Source organism: Macaca fascicularis, chromosome 12 (assembly GCF_037993035.2).
Source record: "Macaca fascicularis isolate 582-1 chromosome 12, T2T-MFA8v1.1".
In the NCBI taxonomy this organism is placed as follows: domain Eukaryota; kingdom Metazoa; phylum Chordata; class Mammalia; order Primates; family Cercopithecidae; genus Macaca; species Macaca fascicularis.
In genome coordinates, this window is record NC_088386.1 from 679,422 (window position 1) to 704,730 (window position 25,309).

The 25,309-nt window shown below is 40.9% G+C and overlaps 1 long non-coding RNA gene and 1 pseudogene across 1 annotated transcript in view; one reads left to right on the forward strand and one right to left on the reverse strand.

Annotated features, from left to right (window-relative positions):
* Positions 1-22,513, forward strand: part of LOC141408153 (large ribosomal subunit protein uL23 pseudogene) — a 62,777-nt pseudogene extending 40,264 nt beyond the window's left edge.
* The window catches only part of LOC135966488 (uncharacterized), a 46,482-nt gene that overhangs the window by 19,756 nt on the left and 1,417 nt on the right, over positions 1-25,309 (reverse strand). The gene's annotated exons all lie outside the window — the stretch shown is intronic.

The following is a 25,309-nucleotide window of genomic DNA, read 5'->3' on the forward strand; positions in this document are numbered from 1 at the left end:
CAGAGGCAGCTAAGCCACACCACAGACTCCTAGAAGGGCTTGTGTTAGGGTTCCCAAGTGTCTAGGTAAGCAGAGGAGATGCTGAGGCAGACACAGAGGGTCGGTTCAAAACACATTGGGAAGACTGTGATCCCAAGACCCCTCAGTCCACACTGGCAGTCAAATGCTCCTCCCTGACATCGGGAAAAGAAACAATTTATTTTCTTCAGATATTGAAACAGAACTTTTCTAACCTCCAGGACACTGGATAATGCTGCTTATGCAAAGACAGTATTTAGTGAAAGCCAATTTACTGAGCAGGGAGATCTTCAGACTCTTTCTCCCTCTTGGCTCCCAGAATGCTGGGGTCAGCTTGCAGTCTTAGGAGATTGGCGACCTCTTTTTGGAGAGGATCTGCAGATACCAACATTTTCAGGGTTTCCTCAGGTCCAGGAGTGCCAGGCGCCTGTGGACTCTTCCTTTGGGGAAGCAAAAGAAGACTCCATCTGTGTACACAGAATGCATTAATTGTATTTTCTTATTTTCTGTTTTCTTGACGCTCTAGCATCTGGTGTTTACTGGGAAAAGATTGTCTTTCCCAGGGCCAGCCAATTAAACTACCAATTCAGAACCCATACTCCTAACCACCTACTTTATCTGGCTCTGATACTGTAGGAGACAATACCGCCCTTCCTTAATCACCACAGGGTGAGGTACTAGGCAACTAGAAATGGCCCCTATGCCCTAGAGCCTGCTGAAGCTATTCACGCTGGACAGCCTAAGCCTGCCTGCCCTGCCTGCCCTTGCTGTCCCACAGAGACCACAGCAGAGGATCCTGCCCATGCCTTTCCCTCTCCTGCCTCTGCCTGGGGCGTCCCTGTGCCTCCTATTTCTAGGGATCTGTGAGTAGGAATGGGACAGTCACTTCCATGTCTGCAGGTCTTAACATCCCTGATTGAAACAAAATCTGAGTACATTTTAAAACATAAGGCTTCCAACGGAATTTTTAAAACCCTTATATGGAGAATTTTAAACATATATGTAAATAAACATGAATATAACAAACCCCTGTATATCTATAACCCTTCAGAACAACAAGAAACACATGGGCAATTCTGTTCTGTCTATATTCCCAAATAAAATTCATACATTGTGATTAGCTGATGTGTTTTTAAGTCTATATAATTTATACATTTCCCTTGTATCTCCTGTATATCATTTTCTTGTAATTTGTTGAAGAAGCTGCGTTGATTTTTCTGATTCATCTTCAGAGTTTAAAATAGAATTTCGCAAAAAGGAAAAAATAAAAGCAGACGGAAAGAATAAAAATGTCAGAAAAGAAATCAATGGGATTTAAATGGTACAGCTGCTTTGGAAAACAATCTGGCAGTTCCTCAAAAAGTAAGACATAGAATTACTCTTTCATCCATCAATTCTATTCAAGTCTTCATACTGAAGAGAATTAAAAACATATGTCCACACAAAAACTTGTAGAGCAGCATTATCCATAATAGCCAAAAAGTAGAAACAACCCAAACGTCCACCAACTGATGAGCGAATAAATAACATGAAGTATTTCCACACAATGGAATATTAGCCTCAAAAAGGAATGATTGCCAGAGGCTGGAGGAGGAAAAAATGGAAAATGTAGTTTCTCTCTTGGGTGCTGAAAATATGTTAGAATTAAATAGTGGTGAAGTCTGTGCTACTTCCAGAAAGTGCTAAATTGAACACTTTACATGAGTAAAATGTAGTATGTGAATTATATCTCAACTTAAAAATCAAGAACATTTTCCAGAAATAAAGTTTATGATTTTCAGATTTAAAAGATCTATTGAGTTCCCCTCAAAATGAATTTCAAAGTTCTTCTACACTAAGCACGTTATTGTGAAATTTGATAACATCAGAGATAAAGATCTGAAACTTCCAGAGAGGTGAAAGAAAAAGATCACCTGCAAAGAGTCAAGAACGAAAATAGCACTGAAGTTTTTCACTGAAATTCTAGATATAATAAGAAAATGAAATTTGGCCTTCACATTCTGAGAGAAATATATATATTTTAAACCCAACTAAACCGTCAACCCAGTGTGAGAATAGTGCACAGACATTTTGGGACATGCACAGCATCAAAGCTTTACCTTAGGTCAGGAAGCTACAGTAAAGTGGCAACCTAAGAAATGGGAGAAAGGAATTCTAGGAACAGATGATCCATGCAGGAGAGAGGAGCAGCATTGCCGAGAGCCAGGGGTGAAGCAATTCAAGCTGGAGACACTGAGACAAACACAGGAGCGCCTGGCATTCTCTGAGAGGCAGTGCAGTGGTTCTGCACTGTGTGCAGAACTAAATGTGGCATTTACCTCTTATTGGTTACAATGTGCCTTCCCAGGCCTGCCAGCAGAGATTCTAAATCCTAATGCAAATGATATGGCAACACTTGTGATTATAGACATGAGTGTTTGAATTACAGATCCAGATCCAAACCAAAATCCTCTCAGTAATTAACTGTATGCTGTCATTTAATTACTCAATCTCTCCAGCATGCCACTTCCTCAGATCAATTCGTATGGGAATATAAATTCATAGGAGTGTTATAAAGGGTAGTTTGTACAATGAGCTCGTGACTATGAAATGCTTAACATGGCATCCAAAAAGTCCTCAATAAGTGGTGCAACAATACCTTTTTATTACAGGAAATACACCCAACTTAGAAAACAGCGTTCATGGAGGATTAAGAGAAGTAACTACAGTCGGGTGAGCAGAGGGAGCCAGCGTGGGGAGGGCCTTTCCTAGGTGAGGCATCCACCACATTTGAAAGTGGGATGCAGGGCCAGAGCTGAACATCAACCAGGACGGGCAGGAATGAAGTAAACAGCTCATACCTATTCCTTCATGGGTCAGTTCCTTTCATTTTCACTTTTGACTCTGATGCAAAATTAGAACTGTTCTCTGCTCAAATGTCACTATTCTTAATAAAGTAAATAAGTAGGATCCAAAAACTTCAATTGCGTAAAATACATGCTCTTGTTATTGCAAGGCAAATGGGAAATATTTTGCAGTTGGTCATCGCCATCACAATAACACAAATTCTAAAACTTACACTGTTTACAACTGAACCACACCCTCAAATAATCAAAAAATGGTCCCTCCCTAACCTCCCTCCCCAGCAAGAGAAGGTCTTTGGCCGCCCCAACCTAAGCAGGAGAGGAGGAGAGTGGGAGCCCACAGTTGAAGTGGCAAGAAGCCTGAGGGTGATGGCTTTGACCAAATAACAGGGAATTGGGTTGACTTGTTTGAATCATTTTCCAAAAACTGATATATAAAACAGATCAGACTCATTGAAGGAGCTGGGGAATGGGAGCCCACCCCTCAGTCTCCAGCCTCCCCAAACTGCATGTTTCTCCAGAGTAACCTTGAGCCTCTCCCAGCATGGATTAAAACCCATGGCTCTTCCAGATCTAAAATCTGAGGCTCTACAATTTAAGTCATAGTTAGGCACTTCCATACCTGTGATGGTAACATGCTTACATACTCAGTCTATCATTGTTTAATATTGAATGAAAGACACACATTTTGTTTACTTCTTATGCAGCAGGTTGGCTGTGTTCACCTGTGTTGTCTCAGGGTCAGCTCTTTTTTTTTTTTTTTTTTTTTGAGATGGAGTCTCGCCTGTGGCCCAGGCTGGAGTGCAGTGGCGCAATCTCCACTCACTGCAAGCTCCGCCTCCCCGGGTCATACCATTCTCCCGCCTCAGCCTCCCGAGTAGCTGGGACTACAGGCGTCCGCCACCACGCCTGGCTAATTTTTTGTATTTTTAGTAGAGACAGGGTTTCACCGTTCACAGGATGGTCTCAATGTCCTGACCTTGTGATCCGCCTGCCTCAGCCTCCCAAAGTGCTGGGATTACAGGCAAGAGCCACCACGTCTGGCCAGGTCAGCTCTTTATTTCCAAGAATCCTGTCCCATTTCCTGGAGCCTATTGACTGGGGAAAAGATGTGTCAAAAGTTAAAAGTATGTTGAGCAAAGCCTTAGAAACACAGCTTTTCTGACAAAAGCAATGGGGATAAGACTCCCTCTTCAATTAATGATGCTGGGATAACTGGCTAGCCATGTGCTGAAGATTGAGGCTGGACCCCTTTCTTACACCATATACAAAAATCAACTCTGGATGGATTAAAGACTTAAGTGGAAAACCCAAAAATATAAAAACCCTGGAAGACAACCTAGGCAATACCATCCTGGACATAAGAACAGGCAAAGATTTCATGACAACGACACCAAAAGCAATCGCAAGGAAAGCAAAAATTGACAAGTGGGATCTAATTAAACTAAAGAGCTTCTGTACAGCAAAAGAAACTACCAACAAAGTAAACAGGCAACTTACAGAATAGAAGAAAATATTTACAAACTATGCATCTGACAAAGGTCTAATACAGCATCTATAAGGAACTTAAACAAATTTATAAGAGAAAAACAACCCCAATAAAAAGTGGGCCAAGGACATGAAGAGGCACTTCTTAAAAGAAGACAAACGTGGGCCAGGTGTGGTGGATCAAGAGGCTGGGCCCCCACCAGCTCTAAGGTACACAATCTCAAAGTAATCCCAGCACTTTGGGAGGCCAAGGTGGATAGATCAAGAGGACAGGAGATCGAGACCATCCTGGCTAACACGGTGAAACCCCGTCTCTACTAAAAATATCAAAAATTAGCTGGGCATGGTGGCAGGCACCTGTAGTCCCAGGTACTTGGGAGGCTGAGGCAGGAGAATGGCATGAACCCAGGAGATAGAGCTTGTAGGGAGCCAACATCCTGCCTCAGCTTTCCGAGTAACTGAGACTACAGGTGTCCGCCACCACACCAGGCTAATTTTTTACATTTTTAGTAGAAACAGGGTTTCACCATGTTAGCCAGGATGGTCTCGATCTCCTGACCTAATGTTCTGCCCACCTCGGCCTCCCAAAGTGCTGGGATTCCAGGCGTGAGCCACTGCGCCCAGCTGGAAAATCTTTTCTTCTAAGGTGAGATTCAGCCCCCACTGGAGAGGAAAACACCAGAGAGTTTTAAAAAGGAAAAACCATGGTAAACTGAGGAGCTTCTTGACAGGAGACACAGCAGAATCCACCCAACTGGGGTGAATCTCTGCAGTTCCCCAACAGGACCGTGAGCAGGATCCCCAAGTCACTGGTCCCTGCAGCGTGCGAGCAGCATGAGCCATCTGTGGTCACATTGTATCCTCTAGCAGCAGCCTCCAACCAGAAATCCATCTCGGGGTCTTTTCTCACAGGAACCTGATGCCAGAGCTGTGAACTGAAAGGATTTGGACACAGGTATTTTGTGGAACTGAGCATTTTCCAGGTCTTACTGGAGGTCATTCTGTGTGAACTTGATGAAGCTCTTTCTCATGGGCTTTTTTTCTAAGTGTGGGAGAGCATGGCCTGCATGACTGCTGGCTTCCAGCACGTAGTGTGCAAACCCAAGCCAGGGTGTGTAATTCACTGTAGCCCTTGACAAAATAGCAGGGGATAAAAGTCATTTCTTAATCTTCTGTTTATTACTCTCAGCCAATTAACTTCTATCTATAGTAGAAGATATTTTACCATTTTTTTTCAAAATGGAGAAATACCATGCTCTTTAAAAAGTCTTTTACAGGCACAGACTTCTCAATTTCATTACTTTAAAATCACTAAAAGATAGAAAAAAGTGAAATTTACGTATCAAAGACATTTTCTTTTGGCAAAATATTCTATTTTGTGTTTTTGTGTTTGTGAATTTTCCATGCATGTGTCCATATGCATAAGGAGTTTATTCATTCAATTAAGTTAAAACATTAGATAACATGGTACATTCAAAAAGTAGTGAGGACACATTTTGTTTCTGTCCCTTTAACTGAGAAAACTGGCTGATGCCTCCTGTGTGCGAGCACTGTGTAGCTGATGCAGATACGGAAAGCGAGGTTTTCTTACTTGCTGCCGCTGGCCTGGGCACCGGAAGTTGACTCCAGGAGGGCAGGGTGTCTGTTTTTATTACCACTCAGCAGTGTCACACAAATACACACAGGTGTGTCTGTCCTATAGTGGATGCTGGCAGGCACTGTTCTTATTACCACTCAGCAAGTGTCACACAAATACACACGCGTGTGCCTGCCCTCTAGTGGATGCTGGCAGGCACTGTTCTTATTACCACTCGGCAAGTGCCGCACAAATACACACGGGTGTGTCTGCCCTCTAGTGGATGCTGGCAGGCACTGTTCTTATTACCACTCAGCAAGTGCCACACAAATACACGCGGGTGTGTCTGCCCCCTAGTGGATCCTGGCAGGCACTGTTCTTATTACCACTCAGCCAGTGCCACACAAATACACACGGGTGTCTCTGCCCTCTAGTGGATGCTGGCAGGCACTGTTGTTATTACCACTTGGCAAGCACCGCACAAATACACAGGGGTGTGTCTCCCCTCCAGTGGATGCTGGCAGGCACTCTTCTTATTACCACTTGGCAAGCTCCGCACAAATACATGCGGGTGTCTCTGCCCTGTAGTGGATGCTGGCAGGCACTGTTCTTCTTACCACTCAGCATGTGCCACACAAATACACAGGGGTGTGTCTGCCCTCTGGTGGATGCCGGCAGGCACTGTTATTACCATTCAGCAAGTGCCACACAAATACAAACGGGTGTGTCTGCCCTCTAGTGGATGCTGGCAGGCACTGTTATTACCACTCGGCAAGTGCCACACAAATACACGCGGGTGTGTCTGCCCTGTAGTGGATGCTGGCAGGCACTGTTATTGCCACTCAGCAAGCACCACACAAATACACGCTGGTGTGTCTGTCCCCTAGTGGATGCTGGCAGGCACTGTTCTTATTACCACTCAGCATGTGCCGCACAAATACACGGGGGTGTCTCTGTCCCTTAGTGGATCCTGGCCGGCACTGTTCTTATTACCACTCAGCCAGTGCCACACAAATACACACGGGTGTGTCTGCCCTCTAGTGGATCCTGGCCGGCACTGTTCTTATTACCACTCAGCCAGTGCCACACAAATACACACGGGTGTGTCTGCCCTCTAGTGGATCCTGGCTGGCACTGGGAGCAAATGTGACTATAAACAAAATTAAAGGTTTTAAAAATATCCATTATCTCCAGAAGGGATTTAATTCTAACAGGAGGCTTTTTTTGTTTTCTTTTTCAAATTGGCTGATGTGTAAAAATAATACAGGACTGGAGATGATGGAAAAAAGCACACTGCATTTGCCTTTCAGCATCTATGATGACTGAATCCTTCCTCAGCACTGCCACAGGGAGCACATTCACACTTGTGTCACACAAATACCAGGGTTAGGTCAAAAAACCAAGTGTTACCTGGAGGAAGCCACAAAGGCTATGAGACTAAGCCTTCACCTAGAAGACACTTGACAGTTCAGAAGCTGAGATCCTGCAAGGTGTCTCGGAGAACTCAGCTGTGACCCTGCACTGTATGGAAGGGTGGGCAGTGGGGCCCAGGCAGGTGAAGAGAATTGTCTACTGTTGAGCATCATCAGCCTAAAACCCACGTACAATGCTGTTGCTGCAAAACCACCAACTGTTGAAGACACAAACCACAGAAACAGAACCCCTTTATGGTCTCACTGTGCACCTGATGACTTTTCAGAAGATGAAGATTAAACATATTAATCATAAATTCAAAGTATCACAAGAAACACTAGGAGATTTTCTAACCTCTGCTACCATGACTTTTTTTTTTGCAAGATTCTTGAATTATTGTAAATAAGCTCACATAGGCCAAAGTGCTCCCCTGAACTCATCCAGAAAGAGGCAAGCTACTAATCCCCATGTCTGACACATCTGTGTTTTCTTAGGATAATACAAAAATTAAAGATAAGGGAGAGAGAGAGGGACAGAAAGAGACAGAGAGAATTGGAGCTAAGAGAAAACACTTTCATGTTTTGACCCCCAAAATTCCCATTGAACATTCCTGTTGCCAGTGGGTGAAATCCAAGGCCCTGGCTCCAGGATCCTGCTCTTTCCTATGTTGATTCCTGTTCAAATTTGGCATAGAAAAAATATGGAACTTGTTACGCTTCTCTGGACAAGTCATTATGCTTTTGGCTCATAGGCTCCACTTCCCCAGACACTCCTTTGTCCTAAACTTCAAGTAATTCAGCTTCACCCTTCAGAGAACAGCTCAGCTGTCACTTCTTCTAAGGACCCTCCCTAGCTGCCTCTCCAGCAGAAGGGCCCCCACCTTGTTCTTTGCACCTCTGTCCCTCGAAGTGCTGCTGTTGTCTGTGGAGGGTGGGACCCCAGGGACTAGAGCCCCTCTCATTCTGGAGACACTCAGCACTCAGTAAGTGTGTGCTGAGCGGATACAAGTGCAGCAAGCTTGCATAGTCTTACAATGTGTACTCTCTTGTCTGGAATAGAGCCCCATTTTCATTCTTTGTAAAATGAGTAAGTGGGGCTGGGTGACCCATACTCTCTTTTCAACTCAGAAGTCCACTATGAGCCTGACATCAAATAGCTTCCCAGCCAGCACCAGACCAGGACCGAGGTTATTCAATGTGCCTGTGTCCCCCACAGCATGGGGAAAGCATGGAGAAATGGGACCAGCTCTGCTGCCTGCTGCCCAGTACCAGCCAGCAACTCCAGGCTCACAAAGCCAAGGCACCTGCAGGAGATCTTGGTTATTTAGTAGCTGTGATTGGGCTGGGAGGGGAGTGTGTTCGCTTCTAATTTTCCAGCGACTAGCACGAGACAGTTTGAAATGTGATTTTTTTCTCTTGGCTCCACCCCCCCAAAAAATAAAAGGCTTTTTTACCTTCTCATCCTTGGAGCCATTGGCATTAGCTATGGGCCTGATAGTTTAAGAAAACTTTATTCTCCAAAGTAACATTTTGATAAATAGTGTAATTCTTTATTACAGCAAAACCATTGCTTCAGTGGGCAAAACTCTAGAGGATAGGAAAAGACACTCTTGAAATAAGGTGGTGATGCCCTGAAATTCAGCAAACTGCAGGGGCACGTGTTGTTCTACCCCAGGTCAGAGTGTGTCAGTCATCACTCAATGCCACTCACAGACCACCAACTTCAGAATATCTAGGTGTAAAGGTCTGTACAATAGTCGTAACATAATAATGTGAACAATTTTACGTTATTAATAATTATTATTTATATTATACAATTACACAATGTAAACACTATTAAAACATGTTTGTCTTCAAAGAATGGCCTTAGTTTCTGTGGGCAGTGTCTCCTCATGGAAAGGTAGTGCATTCCTGCTAAATCACGGACAAAACGGGCCCCCAGGAGCTCCAGGCTGCAGCAGCAGCTTCTCATCTATGTCCTTCACTGCATGATGTTGTTGTTGACTTTGAAAGCTCCTTTTCGTCTAGTTTTATCAACAGAGCTGGTATTTCATGAGGATCTACTACATGCCAGGTTCCAGAAAGCTAAGTGCTTTTTGTTTGTTATTATTCACTAAATACAAATAACAACTCTCTTCTCATTATTCACACAACACAATTTAGCGGAGGGAGATGGAGCGACTTTCCCAGGGTCACACAGCTACTAAGAGCAGAGTTGTGTTTAGATTCATGTCTGAATACTGAACACCGAAATGAACCAGAGGAAAAATCATACGTTTCAAAAGGCATTCAAGCCATTTGTTCTTAATTTAAGGAAAATATTTCTGCTAATTTTAAACTCCAAATACTTATGAATGGCAGAGATCTACAGATTTGATTCTGATGTAAGAGACGATGCTCCCCGGCTGGTTACTGATACTATCCCACAACCCTGAGCATACTGGACAAATGTCTAAGCCTGGTGGTTAGTGGGGACAATGCTGGTGGAGTCTGAAGTTGTCATGCAGTGACTCATGAAAGCTTAGGCAGATTTGGTGATATATGACACAGATATGCAAAGAAATGCAGTAGCTGACAGACACGGGATGGCTCTGGGAGATGCAGAAGGAGCATGGCACCCAAAATAGAGCCAAACGGGTATCCTTAAGGAAGGAGCAAAGGGGCTGAAGAAGGGATTTGTCATGAGAGATGGGACAGGAAGTTCTCTAGAGGCAGAGGGACAGCATGAGAATGTCAGGAAGGGACGAGACATTCTCGCACATCTGAGAAGCTGAGAATCCATCAGCATGGCCACGAGGAAAATAAGGAGAAGCAGAAATAATAGATGAGGCTGGATAGAGAAGCAGAGTTCAAGCTGGGTCTATCGTGGTAAAGAGTTGTGATTCTATCCAGAAGGCAATAGGTAGCTTTCTAAACAAAGATCTTTTAAAACAAGAGTCAGAAAATATTTTCTGCAAAGGGCTAAATGTTAAACATTTTAAGTTTTCCAAGCCATATGGTCTCTCTGTTAATGATTTAGCTCTTCCATTGTACCATGAAAACAGCCAGAGATGTCATATAGCACATGTATGTGGCTGTGTCCCAGTACAACTTTACTTACAAATGCAGACTGCGTCAGACATGGCCCATGCATGGTAGTTTGCCACACCCTGTTTTAGAAAGCTCAGGTTTGTGATATGATGGAGAATGCCTATGAGAGCTCTTGTTTTAAATGGTAGAGTGAACATACACTGCAATTCTATCCTGCTTGACCCAAGCTTTTGATAGTGAAAGGTAGAAAAGATAGATAGCAAATAGATAGATGATAGGCAGGTAGATAGATGATAGATAAAGAAAATACATAGCTGTTCCAGAAAACAGAAAGGGATAACTTCATGAACCAAAAAGAAAGTAATATACTTTAGAAAGGAAACAGGCTAGAAAACCCACAGTTGCAAAGCAAATAAAATTTCCAATTGCCTCTTTGAGTCCCTTCCTGGAAGTAGTCAAAGCTGACTTCCTTCTCTGTTTTTTGTTTTTTTGTTGTTTGCTTTTTTGTGGGGTTTTTGTTGTTGTTTGCTTTTTTTTTTTTTTTTTAAATCCCTTTCCCTGCTTTTTTGTCACAGCAGCCTTTGTCACTTCAAACACTGCAAGTGTTCTTTTAAAAAAATTGTATCAACCTTTCAATTAAAATGCAACATGTCTGCAACCTGGTATCTAGAGAGGTGAGATGGACAAAGGAGCCCTTGTTACTGCACGTTTTCTTGCCCCAGCCTTCACCTTGCACATAGCAAGAGACAATGCACAAAGCCACTTCCTTATTGACTGAAATTCTGATCCTTTTATGACCGGCCTTTCCATCTTTCACCTTCCCGTCTCCCATGCTGTGAATGATTGTATTGGACATTTTTGCTTTAATCTCAGTTACAGGGGAACACAGGTAGCTCTAATATAACTGTGACCCAGATGCTTCTGTTTCTAGCATGTATTTATTTTGTAGCAAACATTTACATCCATCATTTTTCACTGTCTTTTGAAAATAATTAGGCAATATCTCATCTGAGGTAGAATGTTTCTAGTGGTTGTGTTCTGAGGGAAAAAAACCTAATCTGTTCTCTATCCACTGCATTCCAGGAACAGTAAGAGGACCTTTTGCTTGAATAATTTTTATCCACACTACAGAGTGGGTAATGAGCAGATTATGTAAAAACAATTCCGCTTCACTTCAGTAACAGCCTCCTCAACTCATTTCTTCTCAACAAACTTATTTTTCCACCAGAAGAATCCCAGGCTTCTTAGAGAACCCAGTGACTTTTTGCACCTTAAATCGGTGAAATCATCGTGTTTTCTTCTGTCGTATCCATAGTTCAAACAAAGATGAGGCAAAGCCAGACTCATTCCTGAAGGAACCCAAGAAATTCCTCCTTTCTCTCTCTGGAATGAAATGAATTCTCTAGACCATCAGTTCTAACCTTCAAAAACCAAACCTGTTATTGAGGTCTCCTTCAAATACTACTGTAGACCCCAGTGTTTATTCATTAAATTTTTTGAATATTTGTTTTATTTTGAATCAATTTATTTGTAAGTTTAGTATTTGTATTAGTATAAGGGAGAAATGTTTAAATCTGTCTATGTCATATGTGCCTCTGGCTTATTGCCCAATTAATTTTAGCCTCAGGCTAAACTTTGGTTTCTGTCTTTAATTTTTGTCAGAACAAATATAAGTGATCTCAAAACATCTGCTTTTATTGTAGGGACTCATGCTGCCATCTCCATTCCTCTCTCTTTTCTTGCAATCTGGGTGGAAATTCTTTAATGTGAACATTTCAACCACCTTCACTCTCCCATGTCCGCTATCAGCACATTCAAACTTATCTGGCCAAGGCTGTCACCTTAGGCCAGGGATTTTTTAGGAATCTATTTTGCTGTGATACGGCTGGCACCCCTTTGACTAATTTTATCACCCCAGGGTTCTTTTCATTTTAGGAGGCCAAGAGGGCAGAAAAAGAAGTAGGCGAGCAATTAAACCCTCTGAGTCAGGAGCGTCTCCCCTTGTGTTAAGCAACGTTGTAGAATATCGTATTTAGTAAGCACCTAGCAGATGAGCCACGTGACTGCTGAGCACACATGCCTGCTTGCTGCTGTGAGCTCAGACACCATCATCATTAGTCTTTTCTACCTCTGGAGGGAATTATAAGGGCCACTTAATAACCTGTAAATCATAGAGAGTTAAAGGTGTTTCCCCAAAATGCTGATGACAGAATGAAAGGTGAGGAGTGTTAGCCACAGGTCAAAAGTGCAGGAAAGTCTGTCAGTGTGGGTTGTTGAAGAAATGTAGGTCTTTTTTCTTTTGGAAGTCTCACTAGAATAGGGTCAAGGACTCTGCCGATTCTAGGATGAAAAATTGGGATATTAGACACCCTCATATATTTATCCCATGTCTTCATTTAGGGCTTTTAATTAGTTTGTTCGACCATCACAATCTCAAATGCTAAGCAGGGCATTTGAATCTCTCCACAGTCCAAATCAGCACCGTCTTTTAAAGTTGAATTTCTCATTATTCTCACCTGATATACCTTATTTATCCCACACCCATCCAATAACATATCGTGCTCACTGTTATCTTGAGACAACACTTGAATTTTACTCAAACTGGAGTGCTCTTCACATGTCTTGTCCAGATCCAGTTTGGACTCATTCTTCAGCCCTGCATCAGCCAATGGGGGCTAGGTTAAACTGTGGTGACAGACAACCTCCAAATTTCAGTGGCTCAAAAATCTTCCTCATTTATATACATCTCATCATGGGTCAGGTGAGAGGTAGCTCTGTGCTGTATCATCCTAACACAGGAATCCAGACGGAAGGAGGGACCATCAATAAGATCCCCATTGCTATAGAAAAGAGAAAAAAGCATGTGGAATAGAACTCTGTTTCTTGGAAATCTCTCCTGAAAAAGTCACATGTTATTTTTTTCTCACCTCCATTGGCAAAGAAAAAAAAACCAGTCACGTGGCCATGTGAAAATTTAAGTAGGTGGGATGGAACAGTCAGAATGCATTCATAAAAAGTGAACTGAAAATATTTGGAGAACAGCACCAATGACTATCATGAATGCCAACATGCATCCCAAAAAACCCAGTGCTGTCACTCTCTAAACCTTTTATGTCTTGCAAAGTATTAGAACTTATCTGAAGCCATGCCACTCAGAAGGACTACAAAATACATAATGACATTTCCTTTAGGATGTCCTTAGAGAATTCAAGGAAAAGAAGTTAAATAATTTAAAAGTGCGTATGGGTACAGCTATTTACCACTAGAAGGTAAGACTAGAGATAGATCGTAAACATAGTAACAGGGATTATGCTCAGAGTCAGGGCCAGAAGTATGGTTTGAGGTGGGGTCATGGTCAGGGTCAAGATCAAAGTTAGGGTCAAAGTAAGGATCAGAATTAGGGACCAGGGTAGGGATCAGGGTTTAGGTTCAGGGTCGAAGTCTTGGACAGGGTTAGGGTTAGGATTAGAACCAGAGCTTTGTTCTCCTCGGGACCCACCCGAGAGTGGGTCACCATGGCTTTGGAGCACCTAGTAGCGTGTCCACTTTGAAGACCAGAGTTTCGTTGTCCTTAAGACTGACCTAGGGAGATGTGGCTGCAGGCCATTGAGGAAGGTGAGGCAAAAGCTTCCTGTCTGCTCCCCATGTGCTGAGGAGGGAGCTCTGCTATGGGCTTTACTTTCACATGTTACATTCTACAAGTCTTGTTTTAGAAAAGCCTCCCTGCCTTGAGGCTTTGGCTGCTCGTCGCTGCTCATCATCACAGCGTGCCATAACATATGGTAAGATTTAGGTTTGTTTCTGGGGAGAGATCTTGGTACAGAGAAAGGAGCAATGCTTAGAGCCACCATCAGGACAGTTGGGATGAAAGCTGGGGATGGGCAGAGGCTGGAGGAAACATGTGCACACTGCTGTAAACACTTTTATTCATGTTTTAATTACTAATTTTTCTTACAGTGTTAAAGTAGTAAAAAATAGTATTGAAAAATTGAAAAGTAGCCATACTATGTACATTGGTTCAGTCCAGAAAATTAAGAAGGCCAGACAGGGGGCTTCCAGGTCATAGGTAGGTAAGAGACAAATGGTTTCATCTTTTTGCGTTGCTGATTACTCTCTTCAAATGAGACAATCAGATATGCATTTCTCTCGGTGAGCAGATGGGTGAGTTTGTATAGAATGGGAGGCAGATTTGCCCTCAGCAGTTCCCAGCTTGACTTTTCCCTTTAGTTTAGTGATTTTGGGTCCCCAAGATTGATTTTCCTTTCACAAGGTCTAACATGTTTTCCTATGAGCATTAATTATTCATTGTGTATTTTATTACACAAATAAGGCACAGATTTTTAAAAAATCATCAACTTTGTGGCTAGCTATATAGACATAATTACACGGAAGCTCAATTAAATTTGCAAACATTCCAGAGTTTGGGTTTCCAATAATTTTTTGTGATTCTTTAAAAGGTAAAAGTATTTTTTCCCGTAAAGCATAGCAGCATCTAAAATCACCTGTAGAATGTCCTGCCATTTTTGTTTCTCTAGTTTCCTCATTTTCTACAAAGCCTCACTGAGGAAATTGACTTTGAATATCCTTTTACACTCTTCTGTTTTAGAAAACATTGTGGTAAAACATTGAATCATCACGGTCATAAGTTCTCTCCACATACTTTCTTTCTTTGAATATTTTTTCCCAGTGGCTAATATTTGATTCTGTTGTATTATGGCTAAAAGGTAGGCATGGGCATGAAATAAAGACAAGAAGTCTTTGGAATAAGTGATCCCATCACAATGAATCAATTTTCCATTGGAACATATTTTTACAAAGTCACTGTTTTGAAAATATTTAGCCATGAATTGAAACAGAGTCTGTAAGGTTATTTTTTTTTTCCTGGTCTAAGGCAAACAACATTTTAGAGAATGAACCCAGGACACAACCACAGCACAAGAAAAAAAATATGATAATTAAGTTTACACGTATGTGTGACTACTCTAACAGAAAACACGTAAAGAGCATTTGTTTTGATTTATATATCAATCTGCACTGTTTAATTTTTTGTGTCATAAATGTTCTTATTTAAAAAAAACAGGACTAGTTAACAGTGTCAATTACTAGTAATTCGTGGTATAAATAATTAAACAAGGAAGTGTTCAAAAAATATAACTGTTTTCAATAACGTTTTATTTTACATCATTTTTTTTACTTACTCAGAAATTGCCCCCCCCAAAAATGCAGAGATTTCCCATGTAGCTGCAACCTAGTTTCATCTCTTATTAACATCTTCTATCAGTGTGTCTCACATGGCTTATTAATATCTTACATAATTTGTCATAGTTAATGAACCAATACTGATAGACTATTATTAACTAAAGTTCATATTTCATTTGGATGCCCTTGGTTCTGTCTTACTCTGACCCAGGATCCCATCCAGGATCCCGCATGACATGTAGTCATCACGTCCCTGTGGGCTCTTCCTGGCTGTGACAGTGTGTCAGGCTTTCCATGTCATGATGACCTTGATAGTACTGAGGAGGATTGGTCAGGAATTTTGTAGAATGTTCCCCATTGTCACTGCATATTCTCAAGGTGAACTGTCACCTTTGATGTTCACTTGGATCATTTGGAAGAGCTACTGTTTGTCAGGTTTCTCCACTGTGAAGTTATTTTTCCTCCTTGCCCATACTGCATGTGTTCTTTTGGAGCAAGTCACTGTGCGAAGCCCACATTTACGGAGTGAGGAGTTGGCTCCACATTATTGATGGCTGAGTGTCTACGTCAATTACTTGGAATCTTTTTGCAAAGGAGATTTCTATGCAACTTATTCACCTGTGTATACAAATACAGACACCTAGATAATTACTTTCAGCTTTAGTTATTATTCAACACTACAATTCATTCCTGTGTTGGCCATCAGTAGCTGTTTTTATTGGCTATTATTTTTCTTTGATATATTTTAATTTTTTTTAGTACTTACTTACTTACTTTCTGATACTTCAAGATTATCCCGACTCCTATACTTACTGTCCCAGTTCTAGTATCAGACATTTCTTCAAAGAGCCTGATTCCTTTCAGAATGGTAGGAAAACTTACATCTGGCTGCCGAATGAGCACATGGTTGAATGAGCACTTGTTCCTCATTAGCAATGCTAGGAAGTATATGTGTGTGTGTAACCTACCTATACACACCTAATCATAAAGTTTTCTATGTAGAACTGTGTGTATCTATATTAAACTAAACATAAGTTTACGTTCATGTCTCCACCTCTGATCTACTATCACATGAATCATTCTAGCCTTCTCCCCTTGCTAATTTGTAACCTCCCACTTCAACAGTGAGAGACCTGGTTCCTACCATCTGCAACTTATGTAAGTCATTCTTTTATTCCAGATACAGATATTGTGGTTTTACAATTGTTCACAATTGCTTCTGTTGGAAAGAACTTTATAAAATAGAATCCAGTGATGAAGTATAGTTCGTTTGCCTTCAGCATATGGATTCTATTCATTTTCAAAGTGACTTAGGTCAACACCATTTTCCCTACACCTTCAGTGAGTTTTTTCCTACATTTGTGTATTAGTCTGTTTTGTGCTTCTGTAACAGAATACCTGAGGCTGGGTAATTTATAAGTAAAAAAGGTCCTTTTGGCTCACAATACTGGTGGCTGGAATGTCTGAGATTGGGCAGTTGCATCTGGTGGAGTCTCAGTCTTTTTCACCTCATGGTGGAAAGTGGAAGGGGAGCAAGGGGTGCACCAGAGATCACATAGCAAGAACAAAAGCAAGAGGGAAGCCAAGGAACCCAGACTCTTGTTAACTACCTACTCCTGCAGGAATTAATCCATTCCTGTGAGAGCAGAACTCACTCATCCCCATGGAGGACATTAACCTATTCATGAGAGATCCGTCACCATGACCCAAACATCTTCCACTTGGCCCCACCGCCCCACACTGCCACATTGGGTGTCAAATTTCAACACGAGTTTTTGCAGGGACAAACCACATCCAAACCATAGTAATTTGTAGCATAGTTAAATTATTTTTCACATAATGTATTCTGTCCTGGGATACTCCACATCCTGAGTAATTTTATTTAATTTGAATAGAGTTTGATTTACCCATTTGGTTGTAAAATTCTGCGTATTTTGACCAATGCATTGTGGTAGGTATCCCACTATTAAAGTATCATATGGAATGCTTCAAACCCCTATCCCATGGAGCCAATGGTTTCCTATCTGTGTAGTTTGCCTTCTGCAGTGTCTCATTAAATGAAGTCACACTGTGTGTATTCTCCTCAGACTGTCTTCTTCGACTTAGCAATGTGCATACAAGATTCACTCATGTCTTTGTGTGAGTTGATAGCTTGTTCCTTTCTATGGCTAAATAGTATTCCATTGCATGAATGTACCACAGTTTGGTTATGCATTTTGGGGAGCAAAACCTTCCTCTTCTAACTTTGTTCCAGGGTTGGAGACCTTCAAATTAACTGACAATAGATACATTAGTAGGAGACACAATACTTGGCTTCTTATTCCACAAGTATCATTGTGGGACAAAATTCATCAGATGGCAGGATCCAGTTTACAAAGAGGTAAAAATAGCCCAAAAACAAGAAACAAGACTAGAATCTGATAACCCAGAATAGCTATAGCTTTCCTTAAAAAAATTTTTTTTTCGAGACAGGGTCTGGCTCTGTCACCCAGGCTGGAGTGCAAACGTGCAACAATCTCAGCTCACTGTAACCTCTACCTCCTTGGTGCAAGTGATCTTCCCTCCTCAGCCTCCTGATTACCTGGGACTACAGGCACATATCATATCTAATTTTTATATTTTTGGTAGAGACGGGGTTTCAACATGTTGCCCAGGCTGATCTTGAACTCCTGGCCTCCCAAAGTGCTGGAATTATAGGCATGTGCCACCATGCCCGGCCAAGTTATAGTTTTCCATTGAAATATAAAATTTCTCTCTGTAGTAACCATCATTTTTGATGATAATCAAAGTAAGACTATTCTTGTTTTAAAATTAAGTATAGTTTTGTTAGATTTTGCTTGATTATTTACGTAAGTGCAGCAAGAACAGGAGATGACCACATAGGTGCTTTCAAGTTTCTTTGCTGGAAGTTTTCATACAGAATCTCAGATTTGACTTTTAAAGGCCTTATTCAGGCTAAAAACCAAGCTAAGAACATACTATCAAATTTCAGCTGCAGTACTTATAGCTTTGTGTGAATTCCTCTCTTCTTGAGGCCCCCAAAATATCCCTAAATTCCTGGGCCTACCAGGAAATGACCTTCTTTACTAACCTGTAAGGCTGTGAACCCTGTAATGTAAGTATCAGGCTGACTTTTCTCAGAGTGCTGTTGGGAGTGAAGTTTTGGTGTTCCAAAAAACAAAAAAAAGAATTAACATGGGAACAAATAATCTCTTAGCAAGGCGAGCTTTACTTTCTGCAGAAAGGGTGCTACTCAGTAGCTGTCCAGCCACAAGAGCACACCGAACAAAGGAGACAGAGTTACTTGTAACCTGATGTGTCTACCCTACTGCTGTGTCCAGTTACCATTGGCTGAAATAGGACCTCACATTTTACACTTTACCCAGTTGGCTATTAGTTTAAAACTTTCTTAATTAGGTAAAGGGAATAGAACAAAGAAGGAAAAGGAAGTTGCCAGGGATAGTTAAGGAAGCATCTCCAAATAAGGAATGGCATATACTATGGGTTGGGGCTTGTCTAGTTCTGTCCAGGCATGCCGGAGCAAGCTAGGACAACTGATTTGGAACACACACACACACACACACACACATAAAAATAGTGGATAGCAATCTTATAGTAAGAAATTGTGACTTTTTACAATCTTTGAAGAAGAACTTTCCCATTTCTCACAGTACTTTGTAAGCATTGTCTCCATAATAGTCAACCTTACTTCCTTAAAATTGCTGGTCATAACTGATCTTAGGTACACTCCCAAAATATGATATTCCACTAAAAACTTTGATAATATAACCAAATTTTCCAATTATTTCCTGTTATAAGGTGAACAGATTATTACTGGACTTTTACCAATAACTATATCATCATGAAAATAAGAGTATTCAGTAAGAATTTCAAAATTCTGGAGAGATTAGGCAGGGAGAAAAAGATAAATGCTTCATTTCTGTTTACAAAAGTATAATCTACTAAATTGTAAGTTACAGTTAGATTAAGAGAAAGAGATTTCTTAAATTCAGAAACTAGAACACTAAAGAACCAGCAATGCTCTAAAAAGCTATAAAATTATAATCAATTTTCATCAGTTCATTCAGTGCCATGTAATCAATTCCAATCTTGCTGGATCTTGGGTTACCAGTCTCGTGACCCCATCAATTTCTCCACCAGGCTTCTGGAGATCTTCATTGAGTCAAGTGTATGGTCTTAAAGTTATTTAAGCAATATCATCAGAAGTCTTTAACCAGAGTACCTGTCATACTCTTTTCCATGAGCCTCAGAGGGAGTCCTGTATTGGAGATGAACATTCTGACCTGTAGCTGATCGCAGGAGCTTTCAGGAAAGCATCAGGGGGAAATAATATCTAAATGACAAAGAGTATGACATGGCTGTGATTATACCACAGTTGACAAGGATATTTGATTTTTTCTGTGGCATACAATATTTGTTTGTTTGTTTATTTATTTATTTATTTGGAAACAGAGTCTCGCTCTGTCACCCAGGCTTGAGTACAGTGGTGTGATCTCGGCTCACTGCAAGCTCCGCCTCCCAGGTTCATGCCATTCTCCTCCCTTAGCCTCCCGAGTAGCTGTGACTACAGGTGCCCACCACCATGCCCAGCTGATTTTTTTGTATTTTTAGTAGAGATGGGGTTTCACCGTGTCAGCCAGGATGGTCTTGATCTCCTGACCTTGTGATCCACCCACCTCGGCCTCCCAAAGTGCTGGGATTACAGGCATGAGCCACTGCACCCGGCACAACATTTAAAATAATAATTGGAATTATGACTCGTAACTCTATACTGGCACATAGCATGGATAAGGAGGACATTGACAAATTTCCAGGAATTTTACATAATTTCTGAAAACGTAACATTTTAGCCATACAAATATAACACAGGGAAGGTTAGATATCTCTTTTTATTTGTATCTTTTGTAAGGTTTTGCTTATAAAAAATACATCCTACTTGTGAAACATGCCCTACTTTTCTTGCATGCTTTCCATAGATTTGTTTCTAGTTATTCTATTGCTTCTAGTAGTTTTATTTACACATATTGATTATAATTTTAATACTTAGTAATCTTTTATTTTCCAGAGAAAACTAACAAGTAAACAGTTATAAACTGTCATATATTAGCATTCCATAGTAGGTTAGAAAATGTATGAGTATACCATCTCCCAACATCTACAGGGATGTGTTTCCTCATCATACAATTTCTCATTGTGGTAGTCAAAAGCATGTTTATTAATGGTCCAAAATATCTTTAGTCTCTCTGTAAAAATAAGAAGCGAAAAGTATATAAACTTGAATTATTTATGTTCAGTAATTAATGTTTTAGTACTGTATCTTATTTATAAATGGTCTAGATATTTAACGCAAAACTTTTACTTAGCTTAACTTTAAGGTTAAAAATTACCAAAAAGTATTTTGGAAACTATTATTAAGCAGATTTACAGTAAACAAATTATTTTGCAATAATGTTTTTTCGCTTTTCACAAGATGGCACCAAAAGTGAAGAAGGAAGTTCCTGCCCCTCCTAAAGCCAAAGCCAAAGCTAAAGCTTTAAAGGCCAAGAAGGCAGTGTTGAAAGGTGTCCACAGCAACACATAGAAAAGAAGATCCACATGTCACTCACTTTGAGGTGGCCCAAGACTCTGCGACTCCGGAGGCTGCTCAAATATCCTCAGAAGATCACCCCCAGGAGAAACAAGCTTGACCACTATGCTATCATCAAGTTTCCGCTGACCACTGAGTCGGCCTTGAAGAAGATAGAAGAAAACAACATGCTTGTGTTCACTGTGGATGTTAAAGCCAACAAGCACCAGATCAAACAGGCTGTGAAGAAGCTCTGGGACATGGACGTGGCTACAGTCAACATCCTGATTCGACCTGATAAAGAGAAGAAGGCATATGTTCGACTGGCTCCTGATTATGATGCTTTGGATGTTGCAACAAAATCAGGATCATCTAAACGGAGTCCAGCTGGCTAACTCTAAATATATGTATATCTTTTCCCCATAAAAAAGAAATAATGTTTTTCATAAGAATGACAACTTAATTAGAATCAAATTTATAAGCTTTAAGATTTTACGTTTCTAGTAAGTATAATATTAGCTTATTTGAGTAGAACTCAAGCGGAATAGGAATTTATGTTTGTTTTATATTCAATAGTGGTAACTTTGAAGACATAGTTGTTTTATTACACCAAAAATATTATATTAACCTTATTTAACTAAGTTGTATCCAAATCGTGTTAACTTAAAAAACATTTGATCAGTTCCTATATTTCTAGGAGTTTGGTGAATATTTATTTATAAATGCTTATTTTTTTCCAAGCCAAGTTAGAATAGAGCACTTTTAAAGGATTTTAAAAATGAATTTTGCAACGCTATCCTGAGTTAAGAAAATATCACATATACATAACACACATTAATAGACATACCAACACAAATAGAGATTTCATAGCTTTTATCCTGAAATTTCAACCATGAATCAGGCATAAATATTCTGACGGTTAATTTTAGACATCTACTTGATTGGATTAAGAGACACACATAGCTGGTAAAACACAATTTCTGGACATATGTGTGAGGGTGTTTCTGGAAGACACTGAGGTAACCCTGACCCAATGTAGATGGGCACAGATATGATTTGGCTGTGTCCCCACTCAGATCTCACCTTGAGTTGTAGTTCCTATAATTCCTACATGTCGTGGGAGGGACCCAGTGGGAGGTGATTGAATCATGGTGGTGGTTACTGCCATGCTGTTCTCATGATAGTGAGTGAGTTCTCATGATCTGATGTTTTTATAAGGAGCTTTTCCCGTTTGGCTCAGCACTTCTCCTTGTTGCTGCCATGTGAAGAAGGACGTCTTTGCTTCCCCTTCCACCATGATTGTGAGGCCCCTCCAGCCATGTGGAACTGTCAGCCCATTAAACCTCTTTGTCTTTATAAATTGCTCAGACTCAGGTATTTCTTCATAGCAGTGTATAAATGGATGAATACAGGCACCATCCAATTTGTTGAGAACCCAGATAGAACAAAAAGAAAGAGGAAAGGGGAATTATCTCATTCTGAAATGGAAACATCCTTCTTCTCCTGCCCTTGACATCAGAACTTTAGGGTCTCAGGCCTTTGGCCTCAGAATGAGAGTTACACCATTGGCTTCCCGCATTCTGAGTCCTTTTGACCTGGACTGAGCCATGCTATGCTTTCCTGGTTCTCTAACTTGGCGCTTTCCTGGTTCTCCAACTTGTACACAGGCTATCGTGGAACTTCTCAGCCTCCATAATTATGTGAACCAATTCCCCTAATGAGTCTTCTCTCATCTATCTATCTACATATATCACATTGATTCTGCCATTCTGGAGAACCCTGACTAATGTGATTACAATAATACAAAATTCACTAGTTTATATAGAAGACTTGTTTTTTGTCTTTGCCCCATTTTATATTTGTATTATAACTGTGTTTCTGGAAAATGTAACAAGTTTTTACCTTCTTCATATGAGGGCTAAAGCTTTTTTCTCGCTAATACTTTTGGAGATTTGTAAGATTTTCTTTTGTTTTGACATACAATCTTACGGAGGCTGAGAAATAATTTTTTTTTCTGTTTTATTTTTCAGCCCCAGGTGTTTGCTTTTGCAGATTCTTGAGCATGTTGAGAGCCTCCAAGGCATGGAGCAGAGTGCCTAAAGTTTCAGTGATTATAGGGAGTTGAGAGACTCAAATGGGAAGGGAAAGGTCTAAAAGGCGGCAGTTTGGAAGGTAAAAATTTTCTCAAAGGAGCCATTAAGGTTCTAAATAATTCTTATTCTTAGTAAAGTAATGCAAACAGGAAAGGAAGTAGACAGAATTAGCTCCATATTGGTGGAATACATAGTCAGCAGAGGTTTGAGAAGGGAGAACTTAGTTAACTGAGAAGTTCCCATGAAAGGAGCAAGATCAAGATCACAGAGACACCATGAAACAAAAAGCCAGGAATAACTTCCAACCCAGGAGGAGAACACAGAGACCTCAAAACCAAAGCTAGGATAAGAAACTTCTAGCCTAAGAGTTACCTTCCAGACAAAGAAGCCTGATATTCCAACCCAGCTTCACAGAGTACTCACTCAAAATGTTAGTGAAACTGTAGGCTTTTCAATGACTTAGACATGCATGCAAAAGGCATTCCTTAAGGTGGTACAGAAGATGGAGCCCCCATATCCAAAGATAGCCAAGGAGAAAGAAAGACCCCTGTTGGTAGAGCCTGTGGGCAAAGGCAACAGAAAAGGAGACAAGAATCCTAATGGGATGAGATCCTTTCAGATTTAGGCTTATACAAACTCTTGAGAATTGGCAGGTTGACAGCCATAAATGGGGTACCAACTTTTCTACTCATTGGACTACAAGTTCTTCAGCATCCAAAATGATTAACAAAATGACAATTTCTAGGGCTTTTGTGGGAGAGTATGGAAGGTCTTTTTGAACCTTTTAATGCTGTCAACAGAAGAATGATGACATTCATAAATTTGGAAAGGAGACATTTACTTATTTTTATTTTTTTTGAGATGGAGTTTCACTCTTGTTGCCCAGGCTGGAGTGGGCAACCGAGATGCCCCCTGCTGGCAGCTGGGGACACTGCCAGATGTGTCAAGCCGAGATGGTGTGATCTCGGCTCACTGCAACCTCCACCTTCTGGGTTCAAGCGATTCTCCTGCCTCAGCCTCCCAATTAGCTGGGATTACAGATGCCTACTACCAAGCCTGGCTAATTGTTTGTATTTTTAGTAGAGACAGGGTTTCATCATGTTGGCCAGGCTGGTCTCAAATGCCTGACCTCAGGTGATCCACCTGTCTTGGCCTCCCAAAGTGCTGGGATTACAGATATGAGCCACCACACCCAGTGAGAGATTTATTTCCTAGAAAGAGTTGCAGCCTGCAGGATTGTCCTTCTCACAGACTGGGAAGCATAGCCTCCAGCCAGAAGCCAGAAACAGATGCTTCAAGGGAGATGTAAAGGAAATAGTAATTTATGCTGAGTGGAATTGGCAAAAACATATATTTAATAAACTCTAGGAGGAGTCATGAATATTTATGAAAGGAGAAATGCATGCTTGTGCAATTCAGTTTCTTGCTTCTTCATGGGTCCCATGTACAAAAAATGGCAGTGTTAGCACGATCCCAGGGTAGAGTTTTCAGCCCTCTGACCTTAAAAGGTGAAGCAGAGGACATGAAAACTCGCTCTGTGCATCCTCTGTACACAGGCCAGAACCTCTCCGTCATGGGTGGTCTCTTATTAGGCAAGAAAGGAGAGGTTGATATCAGTGGCAGTGCCTTTGAAAGGGCTGGTTTCTGTTTAATCCATAGGGAAGAAAGCCTCATCATGGTTAGCAAACGAGGGAGTACAACAAGGTGTATCTGACCCCCATTATCCCATTCTGGCTAAGGTGAGAACTCAGTTTTGAAAGTTACTCTGGGGTTCCCTCAGCCAACAGTTGGTCTGTTCAGTCAGTTGGGAGCTTAGGATTTCATTTTCATTTATCAATGCTAATGGGAAAGAGTACACTGTCTTCATGGCAGCTGAATTTGCAAGAAACTCCTTGGATGGAGTTAATGGCAGCTGTATTTTTCTGGGAGCTCTGCTTTAATTGGATAAAGTAAGTTCTGGTAAGATTTCTTCCTTTATTTTCAGTATCTCAAATGTTTTCATTTAAATAATCCTTATAAGAACTCTTGATGTCTGAGTGGATTCCCACACAGTCATCTACTAT